At 33.2% G+C, this 17,464-nt stretch overlaps 1 protein-coding gene across 8 annotated transcripts in view; it reads left to right on the top strand.

The window, feature by feature from the left end:
* Positions 1 to 1,103: 1,103 nt before the first annotated feature.
* Positions 1,104 to 17,464, top strand: part of LOC149830988 (putative disease resistance protein At4g10780) — a 243,302-nt gene continuing 226,941 nt past the window's right edge. For all 8 annotated transcript variants that reach the window (XM_090013593.1, XM_090013595.1, XM_090013594.1 and 5 more), the window contains exon 1: positions 1,104 to 1,210. The gene's annotated coding sequence lies outside the window, so the exon portion shown is untranslated. The remainder of the gene's footprint in view (positions 1,211 to 17,464) is intronic.

Below are 17,464 nucleotides of genomic sequence, written 5' to 3' on the forward strand. Positions count from 1 at the left end.
AATTTGATATCCCAAGTCATGCCTTAGTAAGTTCGCGTAATCGAGCTCAAGCATGAACTAACCTACGAGGATCCACATCAGGTGCCGAACCTTCTTTCTTTTAAGTCCACATCAACCAAGGGTTCAAACGAATTCATTCCCTTAAAATATTATATTTTCATTTTGAACACAATTGTACCAGATCTTTAGATCAATGATCTGGGACTCGAGGATGCAGGATTCAGTTAAGACTAGAGATTTCGAAAAAAAAAAAAATGGGACACAAGAATACAAAATATTTTAATTTTTTCAATCAATAAAAAACTGTTTTGGAATATTTTAATATTAAAACTGATTTTTTAAAATAAAAACAATGTTGTAGTGGATCTTTGTCGAAATTCAAGTCGGTTCTGGGTCTGATACGAAATTTGACAAACCATACCCGACTCCACTTGTTACGACATAACACATTTGCGGTATTTACAATAAGGCTGTAAATAAAACAGTAAATAACTTAAATCTAACCAATTCCAATAATGCAAGACTGTGTAGGCTGCTTGTCCGTTTCCTCAACCACTGGCACCCGATCTTGACCCAAAATTCCAATAATGCAGACTGTCTTGACCCATTCTGTGTTGATGATGATATCAAAATGGATATCACCATTTGGGCAATGAATCGCACCTACTTTAGTATTCCACCTTGGACTAAAACATACCATCAGGGTTTGGTTATTGGATCTGGATCAGAGCCAACTCTCCTCTATATCTAAAACTTAAGGTTGCAAACAGGCCAATATGAAACAAATCTGGCCTATAGATTGTCAGATCCTTATATTGTATTTCCGAATATTGGTCTGATCTGGAATAAACATGGCCAGAGTACTTGGGATGTATGTAAAAACCAGATAGACGGTTATGGTCGAATTCAATGAAAATCGAACTAAATTAATCTGGCTCACTGTATTCAAATAATGCAGACTGTCTTGATCCCATTCTCCTGCTTAATCCACCAAGGTCATGCCAATCTTATCAGGATCCACGTGGCAAATGCAGATTGTTCATCAGTTGGTCCATGAAATTCTCGGCCTTCAGCTTCTGCTTTTCTCCTATTTAATCCACCAATGTCATCCCAATCCTTCTTCACCGCTCCCATCTCTGCTCTTTTGTTTTCTCTCCATCGATTACCAATCTCCAAAATTGTTTACAGGAGTCGATGCGCTTAACCGAAGGTACGTACTTATGATTCTCTTTCTTTGATTTTTCTAATTCCCTCACCATCATTTTCTTTTCTCTATCTATAACATAACATAACATGTAGTAGATTCATTCTCTTTTCTGGTGTGTTTTTACCATAAGAGCGGGTGGAGGTCGAATCAAGTAATATGCCAAAAACAAAAAAGTTTGTGTTTCAAGATCAGCCTTCAACTTTGTGCAATGATTTTTTTTTTTTTGGAAAGAAAGTAAATAATCATTAATAACAGGAAGAATTACTTAAGCCCAATTAATGGAGTACAACAGGTTATCATGTAGTAGATGAGGTATCACTGCGTGGGTGAACAAAACAAGTGTAAGAAACACTCGAACTGAAACAGTTGATGAAAACTACGATCAGATCCTGCGTGCCCTGCTCCCAACAAAGCCAAGTCCAACTCAGGCTCCAGATATTAGTGGACCTGCTATTACCCGCCAGTACCACCACCAATTTTTTTATGACAAAGTTTCCGGACGAAGCGGATAATCTTCAGGTAGGATCACTAACATACAAGCCCTTACACGGAGTCTACCAATGAAAGGCACACACCATCAGAGGCAGAGCCACGTTAATGGGAAGGTGGGCACTTGCCAACTTTAACCCATGCAAAACCCTTAAGAGAGATGTGGATTAGGATGGGCAGTGCCCACCTGACCCGCATATAATGTGGGTACTGATGCCCGACCCAAAGGGGGCCAACGACCCCTTTTCGTTTATCAATCCTCCTATCCCTCAATTTTTTCTTATCCTCTCTCTCTCTCTCTCTCCGCCTTCCTTGCGGTTGCGAGACTCCACGCCAGATCCGTTCCTCTCTCCACAGCGCCCATGATCTGTTCCTCTCTCTCGCCTTGTGGCTTCGAGACTCCACCTCTGTCTCTCTAGCTGCCCTCTTTGCAGTTGGGTGTTTCCTCCCCTGACTGCGGTCCTCCTCTCTCTCTCTCTCTCTCTCTCATCAGAAAAATTGTTTTTTTCTTTTTCGACAAGAATCAAAACTGGTTTGGGGGTGTGATGGTCGGATCTGTTGTTGGGATGCCAGAAATTTTTGTCCCTTCCTTCCCCATGCTTTCTTCGAGTTCTTACATTTATAATCTTTATTTCTTATTTTTTTCTTTCTTTCATTTATTTCTTATTTGCTCATCTTTCTTTTATTTCTTTCTTGTTTTATTTTATCTATACTCTTCATTTCTGTTTTGTTAAATATTCATTGTAGTCTTTTCTTTTCTTTTCTTTTTTAGTCAAATATGGATTGCAATCTTGCTTTTGGGAGAACAGTGAATTGTGTCTCCAGTCATATTCTCATTTATTGACAAGATAAATGTTGTTTTAATTGTTTAATAGAGGTTCTTTCTACAATGGTGAATCATGTTCATATTTATGTTCTTTATCTTGAGTGAAGTTGATTGTCATTCCGTTGTGTAATGGATGATGTTTATGTCCATTAAATGGATGAATCATGTTAATAGTCATGTTCTTTATGTCTAGTAAAGATGAATATCGTTAGTTGTTTAATGGAGGCTATTTCTATCGATTAAAGGCAATCAAGTGCTCGATCTTTTTTTTTTTTTTTTGCTTTTTTCTTAAATAGTTGCATTTCAATCATTCAATTTTAGGGTTTTTTCTGTTTTAGGGCTACTTTTTCTTTTCTCTTTTGTGGAGTTGGGTTTTAGGCCTATTTTTCTCAATCTTATTTGTCTACGTTCCATTTTATACTATATAATATTTTCCTGACCCTAATTTTTGTTGTTATAATGCAATTGATGCACTGCATGTGTCAATGATTTGTTGTTTTTGTATTTCTTTAAGATCGATCATCTGTTTCAATTTCATATTTTATTCTCTTGGTATTGGTTGTTAATGGTAGATGTTTTTATGGGTAAATTGAAAGAATGAAATTGCTATGTTTTTTTATTAATTTTTTAAAATTTGCATAATATATGAATTATGATGGTTTTTTTAAAGCATGAATATTATTTAATTAAGGTTTAGTGTCTTTTGTGTGTTTTTTAATTAGCATTAGGCTTGAATAATGAATACTTGATTTTGGTTAGAATATTAGGGGTTTATGTATTTTTTAATTAGCATGAATTAGTATTTCTTTTAAGATTTAAGGTATTGATTTTGGATTTTTTCAAATGACATGAACGTTCAATTAAGGTTGTAGGGTTTTTTGTGCTATTTTTCTTTTTAACTAACATTAAACATGATTTCATTAATTCTCTAGACCTATTTTTTCAAAGTGTACTTGATTTTTGTTATAAAACCCTTAAATATTTATCTTTTTAGGATGTATATTTTTTTTTTGTTTTCAAATAACATAAATATTTAATTAAGAGTGTTGTTTCTTTTTTTTCAATTAGAATAACTATGAATGATGTTTGTCAGGAATACAAAAACTATATTTGATCATTTTTATAAAACATATTATAAGTATATTTATTATTATTATTATTATTATTATTAATATATTATGTTTGTGTCCACCCTAGTTCAAATTCCTAGCTCTGCCCACCACTACTTTAACAAAACTCCAAGAAATCTCCATGACCTTCAATCAGCCTTTCAAGATGTCAGAGTCTCTCATTTATTTCACATTCTCCTAGCACGAAGGCCATCCATTGAGATTATAATTTTATCTAAAAACCTCTATCCAGCCATTTTCCTCTTTATAGAGTCTCCACCTCCATTTCATTAAGAAATCTCTATTCCACCACCTCATATTCCTAATCTCGAGCTCTCTAGATTTCTTTCGATGTGAAACTTGATCCATTGGACAGGAATTTTGGATTTAACACCACATTGTCTTGACCAAAGGAAACTTTGAGAACTTTTCACTAGTATGTTCTCGACTATAGAGGGCATAATGAAGATCTCCAAAAAAATGAGATGGGATTCAAAGCAGGGTTTGTTGGACGTGCAAGAAAAAGGAACTTGGCTTAACATGCCTCTAGTTTTAGCTTAGAAAAATCATGATTTTACTTCAACAAACCTTAACCTTCAATCCTCCTTTTACTGATGATGGTTAAGGTGATGCAATTCACACCCCTCCTTGTCAATACATACATACGCTCATAAATCTTGAGAAACTGCAGATGCCACAATTGAAGGGAGGAACACATTCTCGACGATCAAAGGCGATGGGTTCAATCAAAGGGAGATCCTTAATTCTGATGATTATACCATCAAAAAACATGAAAGAAAAATAAAGGAGAAAATGTGATCTCGAAGAGGGGAGTTCCCCAAAAATATCCAATATACCTTCATCTAGGGCTAAGTCCTCCATAAACAGTCCAAGGTGAAATTCCACTAGAGGGGGGGGTGAATAGTGAAATACGATGCAGATCGATAAAATAAAAAATAAGGCAATAAGGCACAACACAATAAACACAGGATTTATATTGGTTCGGCCGAGTTACTGACCTACATTCAGTCCCCAAGTAAAACACTTGAGCCTTCCACTATAAAATCTGTGTTACGGGATAAATAGTACAACACCCTCTTCCTCAGAGGTCTACTTCTCTCAACAGAGAAGGGAAACACCCTCTTCCTCGGAGGTCTACTTCTCTCAACAGAGAAGGGAAACACCCTCTTTCACAGAGGTCTACTTCTCTCAACAGAGAAGGGAAACACCCTCTTTCACAGAGGTCTACTTCTCTCAACAGAGAAGGGATACAGCAGAAATCAGAAAGTTACAACACTTTCCTATAGAACCTTCATAATTATATACAGAGTATGAATGCACGTATGAAGATTCTCAGAATGATATTTTTCTTTTCTTACACACTCTTGTATTTTTCTGAGAGCTTTTCTTGACTTTTTCTCTTTCTTTTTCTCTTTCTTTTTCTAAGCTCTTTTCTCAGAGTGTCGAGCAAGAACTTTTCTCGTTGAAAGTTTGCTTGTCTTTTCACACTGTTGTGTTTGTATATATATAGTCTTTAGAAAACTAGTCGTTGTCTTTTTTAAATGATTGTCCTTTTAGGATATGAGAAGTCAGGTCATTTCAAAAACAACTTAGTGTGAAAAAGATAAGTGTACTATATTGCTTTTTCAAAAAGTCTTCTTTCCATACGAAGCATTTTTGGAGTACACTATTCGTTGGTGTATTTTAAATGAGTTATTCTTTGTATTAGGTCTTTTCTCATAATAAATGTTCTGTAGTATTTTTGAACGTTGAAGTGTAGTTTATCATGTGGTTTTGTCTTCACTCAATTTAATGGTTTGTAGTACATTGAACGTTGGAATATATTCTATCATATAATTTTGTCTTTACTCAATTTAATGAATATTAGTATATTAATATTTTTCTTACAAGTCAACACTTATAATAAATGTATGTAAGTGTGATAAATGTTTGTTAAGTACTTTATTTATAAATGGTAATTTCTTAAAAGCTTTTTGGAATAGCATTTAATGTTTACAGAAGGAATGATGACTTTAAGTAAGTCGACATTCTTGAGTGTGTGTTTTATTTATAAATAAATGGTCATTTTTCAAATGCTTTTTGAGGTGGCATTTAATGCTTAAAGAAATAAATGGTCATTTCTTATTTTAATAAAATAATATTTATTTTCTCAAATCGTCAATTCTAAAATGAATGGTTGTGAAGTACACTAAATGCTTGAGTAATACTTATATTATAAATAGTCATTTCTCAAATAAATGCTTGTGTATTATGAACCAATACATCTTTTCACAATGTGTCTTTTCTTACATAAATGCTTATGTATTATAAACCAATACATCTTTTCACAATTTGTCTTTTCTTACATAAATGCTTATTATTATGAACCAAAATTTCTTACGTAAATGTTTGTGTATTATGAATTAATTTATTTTGTCTTTTTCTTTCATATTTGAAATCATTAGCTTTTATATCTTTTCAAGTTGTCTTTTTCATAAATGCATGTTAGAAGGTACAATTAATGCTTTTGAAATCATGAGCTATTATATCTTGTCAAAATGTCTTTTTCATAAATGCTTGTAAGAAAGTACAATTAATGCTTTTGAAATCATGAGCTATTATATCTTGTCAAAATATCTTTTTCATAAATGCTTGTAAGAAAGTACAATTAATGCTTTTGAAAAAGGTGTTTTTGAAATGCTATAATATACATAACGTATCTTTTTATGAAAGCTTAACTTTTTGTAAATAAATGGCTTGTATGATTTCAAAGCATATAGTCTAATATGAAATATGCATGCTTCTGATGGTTCTGATACATATGACTCTAAAGAAGAAGAAAATCTTCATCTTGAGGTAGCCGATCTTCTTGGATAATCTTTATGAATGTATGGCCCATCAAGCTTTTTCTTCAAAGTAGTATGATTGCATCAAATAGTTGCACTTGATCAAGTTGTCTTCACTCTTCTTAAGTGAAATAACCTTGCATCAAATACTCGTTAAGTACATAACACATTATATCCAGTCATAATATAACATATTCAGTTTCACATATGAAAGCATATCATATTTATCATATCTCATGAAAGCATATCATGTATTTATCATGTATCATATATATGCATCATGAAAGCATATCATATTTATCATGTATCATCAAAACATAGTTTATCAACATTCTCCCACTTTATTATGATGACAATATATGCTCCCCCTATCAATAAGCCATATATATTATGATGATTTAAATATGATATCAGAAATAAAAAATGCATAGAAATAGTAATCATAAAAAACACCAGAATTAACATAAAAAGTTTATGTATACTTCATGTGTATGAGATAAAGAGTTAAACGTTTTTCTCCTACATAGGAGAGGTAGGTTTTCTTTCCCTCTTTGTCATTGACAAAAAGGAGGGATCAGAGTCGAAGAGTTAATATTATAGACCAGGTTGAAGCAAGTTGAGAGTTGAAGACAACAAGTCAAGAAATGGATTTCAAAAAATACATGGGGTGATCCATTGTTTTGAGACAGAGTAAAGAAGGAAGTGAGCTCAATTCATGTGAGAGAGATGAATAGAGATAAAGTCAAGCTGAAAGGCGTATGATGAGAGTGATGACAGACATGGATAGAGAAGAGGACAAAAATAATTAATGAGTGATATGAGATGAAAGAGAAAGAAATGTCATGATTGCTTATTTAATATATAAATAGTTTTTATGGATAGACGTGAAAGGAAATAGGTCATAGGGTGATCATGTGATGTGTACTTTGAAAGATATGACATTTTTGAAAGAAAAGAATAAATTAAAAAATGTGTCATGATTAATGTGTTTTCATATTTGTAATTTTTATGAGTATACGTGAATATGAGAAGGACACACTTTGACTTTGAATAGTGGTAAGAGAGATGATGAGACAAAAAGAGAAGGAGTCAAAAATATATTAAAAAAAATAAGAATTGATAAATGATAGATTAAAAAATAAGAATAGACATGGAGGAGTCAGATTCTAAAATCTAAAATATATAATAAAAAATGTATTCGAGAGATGAAATAAAAAGGAGACAAAAGATATTCAAGAGTGAAGAGTAATAATTGCTTATATAAGAAGTATTTTTATAGATATGCATGGAAGGAGTAAGAGTAGATATAAAGAGAGGTGATGTCATATATGGATTTTCGAGTAGGATATGAATAAAAAAATTGATTGATGATTGATATGAGATGAATGACATAAAGTAATTGTGATCATCGCAAAATTTTTCCTCTCATAATATTCTCTCTCTTCCTTCTCTTTTCCTTTCTAACCTCTTATTTTCCTCCTTTTTAAAGGGGGAAAGATAAAAGGGAGAAAGAAAGAGAGAAGAGAAAAGAAGAAGAGAAATTCTTTTGCGGGTCTCACTTGACCTTAATTTTGAAATTTTTTGAAATAACTCGCCTCCGTTTTTGAAATATTTGCGGGAAAACTGGGAGATGGGATCCGCTCGTCGGTACGAGGTTCGACCGTTCCTGACGCCTTTATCAGGGGTAATCGAACCAAGGGTCGAATTTATGCATTTTATTTTGCTAAGAAATTATCTAAGAAATTATTCTAAGTCTAAATACACAAAGAGTCATGCTTGTGCAAATGCAAAGATGTATGCTCTTTTTTAAAACATTTTGAAGAATTCCCAAGTGCTTCTGAGATGAATCTGATAAAGTGAGAAAATGATTTCTAACTTAGAACTTAAGATTAAAGTTCTAAGTTTCTAGAATAATCAAGAGCTTGGAAAAATAAATCTGGATTTTGAAAAATGATCTTGAAACTGAGATTAAAGAGAAGAAAGGAATTTTCAAAGTCATAAATGGACTTTGAATCAGAATAGAAAATGAAAGTGGAATTGAATCAGAAGAAAAGATAGTATTGGGAAATCTGAATATAATTGGAACAGGGATGGAATTGATTTGAAATTTCAAGATGAAATCTGAATCCAAGATCTGGATTCTGAACAGAGTTCAAAGTTGAGTTTTGAATTTAGGATGAGAACTTGATTTGAAATCTGGAATGAAATGGAATTGGTTTTAGAATTTAAAGTGGGATTTGGATTTGGAATTTTGAGGGGAATTGAATTCAAGACTTGGAATCCAAGATGGTATTTGGATCTGAAATCTGAGATCCAAGATAGAGCTGAACTCTGGATCCTAAGATGGAATTGGATCTGAGGTCCAAAGTAGAATTGGATTCTGGATTCTAAAATAGATTTGGATCTGAAGTCTGAGATCCAATGTAGAATTGGGTTCTGGATCCTAAGAATTGGATTTTGGATCTGAATCTGAGACCCAAAGTAGAGTTAGATTATGGATCCTAAGAATTGGAATTTGGATCCGAATCTGAGATCCAATGGTAGAATGAGGATCTGGATCCTAAATGAAATTTGGATCTGTGATGGGAGATCTAAAGGATTTGGATCCTAAATGGAATTTGGATCTGTGATGGGAGATCCAAAGTGGAATAAGGATTTTGATCCTAAATGGAATTTGGATCTGTGATGGGAGATCCAAAGTGAAATGGAGTTTATACTTCGAAATCTGGATCCAAGTTGAGACTAGGATTTGTCTTTGGATTTGGGTTTTGAGAAGTCCAAATAGGACCTTTAAAGACGGATCTGGGTTTTAGAAACCCAAATTTAAACTTGAGATTCAAATCCAAACCTTGATTGAAGATAAGGGGATGAACTTGATTTTGAAATCAGAAGATAACTTCAAAGTTAAATTGAACTTTGAATTTGAATTTTGATTTGAGTTGGAAATTTGAACTGTAAATGAATTTCAAAGTCAAATTTAGATTTTGAATTTGGATTTTGAATTTGGAATGAATCAAGAATATGAAGATTGAATTTTGAAATTTCAAAGTCAAATTGGACTTTGAACTTGGAATTTAAATCTTTGAAATAAGATAGAAGGATGAATTAAACTGTAGACTGAAGAAAGATATTTGAAATTACTTGGATTTTGGAAAAGAAATTTGAAAAATATGATGTTACTCTATCTTAAATGATGAATGAATTTGAATAGATTTTGAAATTGATTTGAAAATCATATTTCATTCTTCAAATGAATCTAAATAAGATTAATGATATAATACACTCCTGACTATGGTCATTGAATGTATTATATAATAGTCATATCTAAATTCAAATGAAGGATAAAATACCTTTTTGGTGCTTTTATAGAATTTAAAATGAAATTAACCCTCAATATACCCTGACTATGGCCATTGGTATATATTTTGGGTTGATTTTAAGTTAAATTCTGATAAAAGAAGAAAATATTAAAGGAAAATATGATGAATTTTGAAAATGGATCCAGTGTGGATCTAATGTTATTTTGTAAAAAATAAAAATGCTAAGTTTTGTTTATACCCCGACTATGGCCGTTGATGTAAATCATCAACTTAGAATTAATTCACCTCTTATGAAATGGTGCATGTGCCATTCGTGTTTCACCATTGTGAGCATTTTGAGAAATAAAGAAAAAAATGTATGAAAATAAATAATTCATGATATTTCATAATGCTCATTCATTCTACCTAAAGCTGGAAATGTAAATTCTTATTCCAATCTAACTATTACAATGGATAAAATCAAATGTACAACCCCAAGTAATGATATCTTTTCCATATTTCCTGCAAAACAACCAGGTTAGTAAAAAAAAGGGAAAATCATATATATATGGAAATCAAATGATGAAAATAATAAAAAGGATGGAAAAGATATCTATATACTTATATACATATATATACATACATATATAGGTATATTCACATAAATGTATATATCTATGTATAGGCATATATACATATATATACATATAGGGGTATATTCAATGGAGAGATGTGCTGAGGTGTGGGGGAAGTGATATTACTGAGGCTGCAACAGGTTTTGGGTACTGCTACAGTGTTGTTTGCAGCAGGATTACCTAATTTGGGTAATGGTGTGGTAGATAGCCACAAGGTGGTTGTGGACAAGATGGTGCTGATGACAGATTTTCTGCCAAACAATGGCAGCAAGGTAGGTGCTATGGTGATCTAATGAAGTGATAGTGAACAGTAAGGTGAAGACATGTGAGGGAGCGAATATGGTGGGGGTGGTATGGCAAAGACAACAAGCGGGATATTACAGGTGATTGCTGGAGGTTGAAATTTCAATATAATGATGGGTAACTGGTGGTAGGGGTGTTGGGAGCTATTGGTTGAATGGTCTTGAATCAAATAGTAATATAGATCAATGTAATGCTTATATTGGTTGTAGCTACTACTGACGCATCTACAGGTTTGGGTTTAACAGCAATTTCTAATGTTATCAATAAAAAAAAATCAACAGCCTTCCTACTGTAAGAGATGAAAATGCAGGAAAGCTCTATAAGCACCAGACTGTATGCTGTAGTTGAACACTATTTTGCTACCAAAGGTGCAGCAGGTGGGTAGGCGCAGATGACAGGAGAAGTACAACGTTACATTAAGCTGCACTAAAAGAAAAGGAACAGTACCCTACACGACTATGGATACAAGAGGGACACAACAATGCTGTATGTTATAGCAGGCACGAAGAGTATGTAGCAGCATTTCCGCGCTGTTGCACTGAGGAAATAAGGTTACCAAAGGGATTTTGCAGAATTTGTGTAAGATGCAGATGATACTAGACGATATATGATGTCCTGAAATTAATACTGCAGAGAATGTGGATAGGAGGAAGCAAATGAAAATACATTTGTGAAGATAATGAACAAGATCCAATGTTATCCAACAATATGGTAACATGTAGTAATGAGACATTGCAACACGATGAATTACTATCTTGCAACCCACTAATTGCGAATTGGAATGATAACTAAAAAAAAATTTACACAGAAAGTTTTACGATGTAGCTACGATTGGAAAGGAGCCATAACACAGAAGATGAAACAGGGTGAAACAGAATACAGAACCCACCGAAGAGCCATCGGCATGATAATGAATCCCAAAGTGCAGAAATACCGAAGCTCAATAATAAAGGAACTAAAAGGAGCTTTCTCAAGCTCTTCAGCCAATGTCTTTGCCCAAGTTATTCTTGCATTTTAGATAGGTATATGCTTTAGGTACCAAAATCACATCACCAGTGAACTTATAACATCGTGTACACAGCAAAATAATTCCTCAAAAATGAAACATGATGTCAATTAACTACCAACAGTACAATGAATGATGCCAAGCAGGAAATGGAGTTTGAACTAGGAACCTGGAATAAAAACTTCAGACATTAATGGGACTGATGGGAATTTTATATGCCATGTACAACTAGGCTAATGTCGTCATGACATGCTGGGATGCAGATCAATGTTAATGAACACCATGGAATGCAGCTAAAAAAAAAATCATGTGAATAAATTAAAAGAGGATATACACAAAAATGTATGAGGTCAGTGATGGAACTACAAATGATGTAAAGTCTGCTCCAAGTTAGAAAATGCATCATAAACTTTGGCAGAAAGCCAACTTACCTCATTCATCCCTGGGATGGATGATAGCATCAGTCATGCGATTTATACGTTTTGATGAGCCCAATCTCCCTAAGGATCGTGATCACATTAGGTAAAAAAATATTACCTCTCTGATAACCCATCTCCATATACCTTTAGCCTTGTTTTCTGAAACTATAATTGTAAACCACCGATATTGATCTTCTGGTTGATCAATAAGGAGAACAGATACAAAAAAAAATGGATTGATCAGAATTTGTGTATATCAATACTATTGAGAGTCCTTTCATAGGTCATTAATGGGGCTCATTCTCAGATAAACTCGGTTTCATGGTTTTTAGAATGTATTTCTTATCTATGGCCCAATGCCATTTGTAAACGAGGGATCCAATCCCCTATGCTCCAGGATATACCGGGCACACTGAACGAACCAGGCATCAGAAGCTCATGCCATCGACGGAACATAATTTTTGTAAACAAGTGATCATTGATGAAACATTATAGATACTATCATCCATTAAGAAGATGCACGGATATTAACGATGGGATGATGATCAAGACGCATAGCACTTTATATTGAAGACTTTTCAAAACATGAGATCAACAAGATGATTAAAGTCATAAAATGAGAAATCATGAAAGCAATTGGAACCCTCCGTGTAACGGATTCGATCGGATGCTGGATCAGGTCGAACATCGTTGTGAGAGTCATTTTCACACATAAAGCATTAAATGAAACTCAAGAATGACAGGCATATAAAACTTCATCAGATAAATAAAAGAAGCAGAGCATAAATACCCACATACGGAAACCCAAAAAAAAAATGATACTATGAATCGTAAAGGATTTTAGATTTTTAGGGTGAACCAAGACTAGAATTAAAGAAGATGGGCGAAAATAGACAGACCAAAATAATATCAGAATCATTGATTCTATTTGCTGTTCGCACAGGAGAAGGATCGATAATGCTATAAACAACCTGATTCCTTCAAGAGTGCACAAACGAGAAACCCAGAACGGAGGAGAAAGAAAGAAATTTTTGACAAAGAGCTTGAAGTGAATGAAAAAGGAAAGGGGTACTTACCGAGATGCTGCAAGAGCTCCGAAGGAGTAAATTTTTCTTTCTCTGTTTCCTAGGACTCCCTTTTCTCGATCGAGAAGGAAAAAGACAGTGGCTTCTTGTAGAGGAGAATGTTTTGGGGGAAGATCGTTCTTGATGAAGACTCCTTGAGAAATGTGATGCAAAAATGTGCGTCGGTCCTCGATGCTTCAACCCAGATGTGGGGTTGCTGTGTGAAGACAGATTACTGTATGTAATGTTAGGAGAAGAAGGTGATCGGCTAAAAGAAAATGGATGATCGGTCGAAAGGGAATGGATTCTGCCTCTCGATGACTGACAATACGAAGAAGAAGAATGGATTGTAAATGAGTTTTGCTGAGAAAGCTCGGTGATTGATCGGTGTTTGCCAGGAAGAAATGTATGCCTCAGAAGATCAGGAGATGATCGATGATCCCTGGGATGGAGTCGGTGCCTCCTTTTAAAGAGGGAACGGAGGGTTCGAGAAGAAGTCCGCTGCGGATGGAAGGTGAAGAACCATGGCGACTGTTGAAGATCAACGGTGGTGAATCAAGAGAGAGCATGCGCGGGAGGAGTCCGTTGCATCTTTTCGATATTTCAAAAAGGTGGTTCCCCTTTTAAGAAATTTCTGAAAAATGGTTAAGGCATGAGGTTTTTGGTAAAAAAAAATGGCTTCAAAAAGCTTGAAAACCATCCGTTTTCTTCGTAGCTTTTCAGGATTTTTTTGGTTTTTACGTTATTTTTCTATTTTTTTATATTTTTAGAATAAAATCCTAAAGCTTTACGAGAAATCAAAGATTTAAAACTAATTTTTGTAAAATATTTACAAAAGGAAATTTTTCAGAGCTATTTTGAGAAAATTTCTTCAGAAAATGGATTTGTGTCTGAATTTTTGAGAAATATTCGAGGTTTACAACCTCGAACTGAGAAATATAGGGCCGAGGATCCAACAGAGTGTCGGATGAGCCGCTCGAGCCTTTCAAAATCATTTTTTGGTATTTTTGTGATTTTATTTTGTAAATCGGACAACGGGGCTCAGATTTGGATTTAAAACACTGAGTTCAGACCCGGAGTTGAATTTGAATATATCAATGTGGAATTTAATCTAAAAATCTGAAGAAAGACTGAAATTTAGCTTTGAAATCACTTTGATCTTCTCAGAAAATAGAGTCAGGGGCAAAAAAGGGTCATTTTACAAAACTTTGAAAAATTTGGGGTGTTCACAGTAATGCCATGATTGTTTAGAATTAATATTTATTTGAAAGACATAGTTTTTGAGAAACTCGATATGAAGGAGTTCATAGTTTTTGAAAAAAAAAGATCAAGTTTTTCTAAATTTGTAAAGGAGTCAAAGTCACGGATTGAAAAGAATGGAGGCACATTTCGTATGAGAGAGAGAAAAGAAAGAGAAAGATGGTACTAAAGGTACTAATGAAAAGAAATTTTAATAATTAAAAGATAAGATGAAAGACAAGTTTGTCGAGAATGACTCTTTTTATGGATTTTTTATAGAAAAGTGTGAAAGATGGTAGGACAAACCGTAGATTGTACTTTGAGAGATAGAAAAAAAATGACATAAAGTCTTTGTTTTCAAGGTAACATGTGATGTACGTGAATACATGAAGGATTTTTTTTTTTTAATTTTGAAAAAGGTGGTGAATGGGATGAAGACAAAATAAAAATAATAAGAAATACAAACACTCGATTATGATAAAAATAATTTGTAAATGAAAACAAGATTTGACATGAAGTGAATTTACCATTCAGTTTTGGTTAAGATGAATTTTGTCAAGTAAAGATTATATTTTAATATTTTATAAAGGTGAACTCGAGTAGACTCATTTTTTTTATATTTCAATTAGTCATATGAATTAATTTTATAAATCACTTAATTTACATATTCCTAATTGTCTTCTAATTCTTACAAAGTCTTCATTTTTTTTAAAGGTTTAGTGAAAATGTCTGCTAATTGTTTAATTAGTGAGTATAAATTCCAGTTTGATTATATTGTTTAGAACTTGTTCTCTTAAAAAGTGGTGTCTAATTTGAATGTGTTTAGTTCGAATGTAAAATAAAAAAGTTTTAAGTCTCGTACCATGCACGAGGTGCTTGTTTTAATCCATATAAAGCACATTTTAGTTTAAAAACATGATCAGGAAATTATTCATTTTCAAAACCTGGAGGTTTTTTTACATAAACTTGTTCATTTATAAAACCATTTAGAAAAGCACTTTTAACATTTATTTGATATAGTTTAAAATCCATATAGCTTGCATATGCTAAAAACATTCTTATAGATTCAAGTCTAGCAACAGGAGCAAATGTTTTATCAAAGTCAATACCTTCCTCTTGATTGTATCCTTGAGCCACTAGCCTTGCCTTATTTCTTACAATATTACCTGATTCATCCAGCTTATTTCTGAAGATCCATCTTGTCCCAATGATTTGATGATCTTTTAGTTTTGGCACAAGATCCCACACATCATTTCTTTGGAACCGGTTAAGTTCTTCAGTCATTGCTAGCATCCAAAACTCGTCTATGATGGCTTCATCAATCTTTTTAGGTTCAAGTTGAGAAATGAAGGTCATATTTGCAATATGTTCCAACTGAGCTCTTGTTTGAACCCTCTTGGTCAGGTCTCCCAAAATCTGCTTTTGAGGATGATCTCTGATTTCAGCAAATGTTCTTTGATGATCATCTTCATTAGATTCAGCTGTTTTATCTAAAAGAAAATATGTACTTTCAAGATCATCATCATTAGTCTTATTATAAACAGATTGACCAATAGATTCATTAAAACTGACATGCATAGATTCTTCAATAGTATTAGTACTCTTATTGAAAACTCTGTATGTTTTACTATGACTTGAATATCCTAGAAATATGCCTTCAACAGATTTATCATCAAATTTGTCAAGGGTATCTTTTGTGTTCAGGATAAAGCATTTGCACCCAAAGACTTTAAAGTAGTCTATTCTTGGAGTTCTGTCATAGAATAATTCATAGGGAGCTTTATTCAACAAAGGTCTAATAAGTACTCTATTTGAAATATAGCATGCAGTATTAACAACTTCATCCAAAAAATATTTAGCAAGATTGTTATGTTGAAGTATAGTTCTAGCAGATTCTTGAAGGGTTCTATTCTTTCTTTCTACTACTTCATTTTAAGGTGCAGCTCTAGGAAAGGCAAAGTTATGAGAAATACCATGCAAGTTACAAAAATTTACAAAAGATCATTATCAAATTCTCCTCCATGGTCACTACAAATTTTAACAATTGTAGAGGATTTTTTATTTTGTAATTTTTTACATAAATTTTCAAGTTCACAAAATGTATCACTTTTGTTTTTCAAAAATATTACCCAAGTGAATCTTGAGTAATCATCAACAATGACAAAAGCATATTTATTATGATTAAGACTAGCTACCCTAGAAGGACCAAAAAGATCTAGGTGGAGAAGCTCTAAAGGTCTTTTACTTGACACAACATTCTTTGATTTGAAGGATGATTTTGACAATTTTCCTAATTGACAAGCATCACAAAAAATAGTCTCTTTTAAATGGTATTTTAAGTAACCCACGAACCAAGTTATTTTTAGCCATTTTAGAGATATATTTAAAGTTAACATGTCCCATTCTCATATGCCATAAATTTTGAGAGCCATTATTTGCTTATGAGACAATGTTCAGTAATATTACCTAAGTAAAATTCATATACATTATTTTTCTTTATACCTTTTAAAACAATATTTTCATTTGTGTCCACTATGAGGCATGCATCATGTTTAAAACTGACATTATATCCTATGTCACACATTTGCCTGGTGCTAAAGAGATTGTGTTTTAAACCTTTAACAAGGAGAACGTCTTTGATAAGAGATTTATCGATATTTCTAATATTGCCAATACCAATTATCAAACATTTGTTGTTATCTCCAAAGGTGACGGCTCCTCCTTCTTTGTGATGAAGAACAGCAAAAAAGATCTGGATGTCCTATCATATGTTTTGAACATCCACTGTCTAATATCCATATGTTCTTCTTTTTTAATACCTGCAATAGATCAAGTAGAAATTCTTTTTGGTACCCGATCGGGTCCCTTTTTGTTAGATTTTGGAACCCATATCCACTTTGATTTGGGTTTATCTATAATCTTAGAGGAGTGCATGAAATTGAAATTATAATACTCCTGCTTAGGTTCAATAGAACCTTTGACAAAACTGGACTTTTGATTTGTACAAGAAGGTTTACTATAA

The sequence above is a fragment of the Nuphar pumila genome, chromosome 7 (genome assembly GCF_984573655.1).
Source record: "Nuphar pumila chromosome 7, dmNupPumi1.hap1.1, whole genome shotgun sequence".
NCBI lineage: Eukaryota > Viridiplantae > Streptophyta > Magnoliopsida > Nymphaeales > Nymphaeaceae > Nuphar > Nuphar pumila.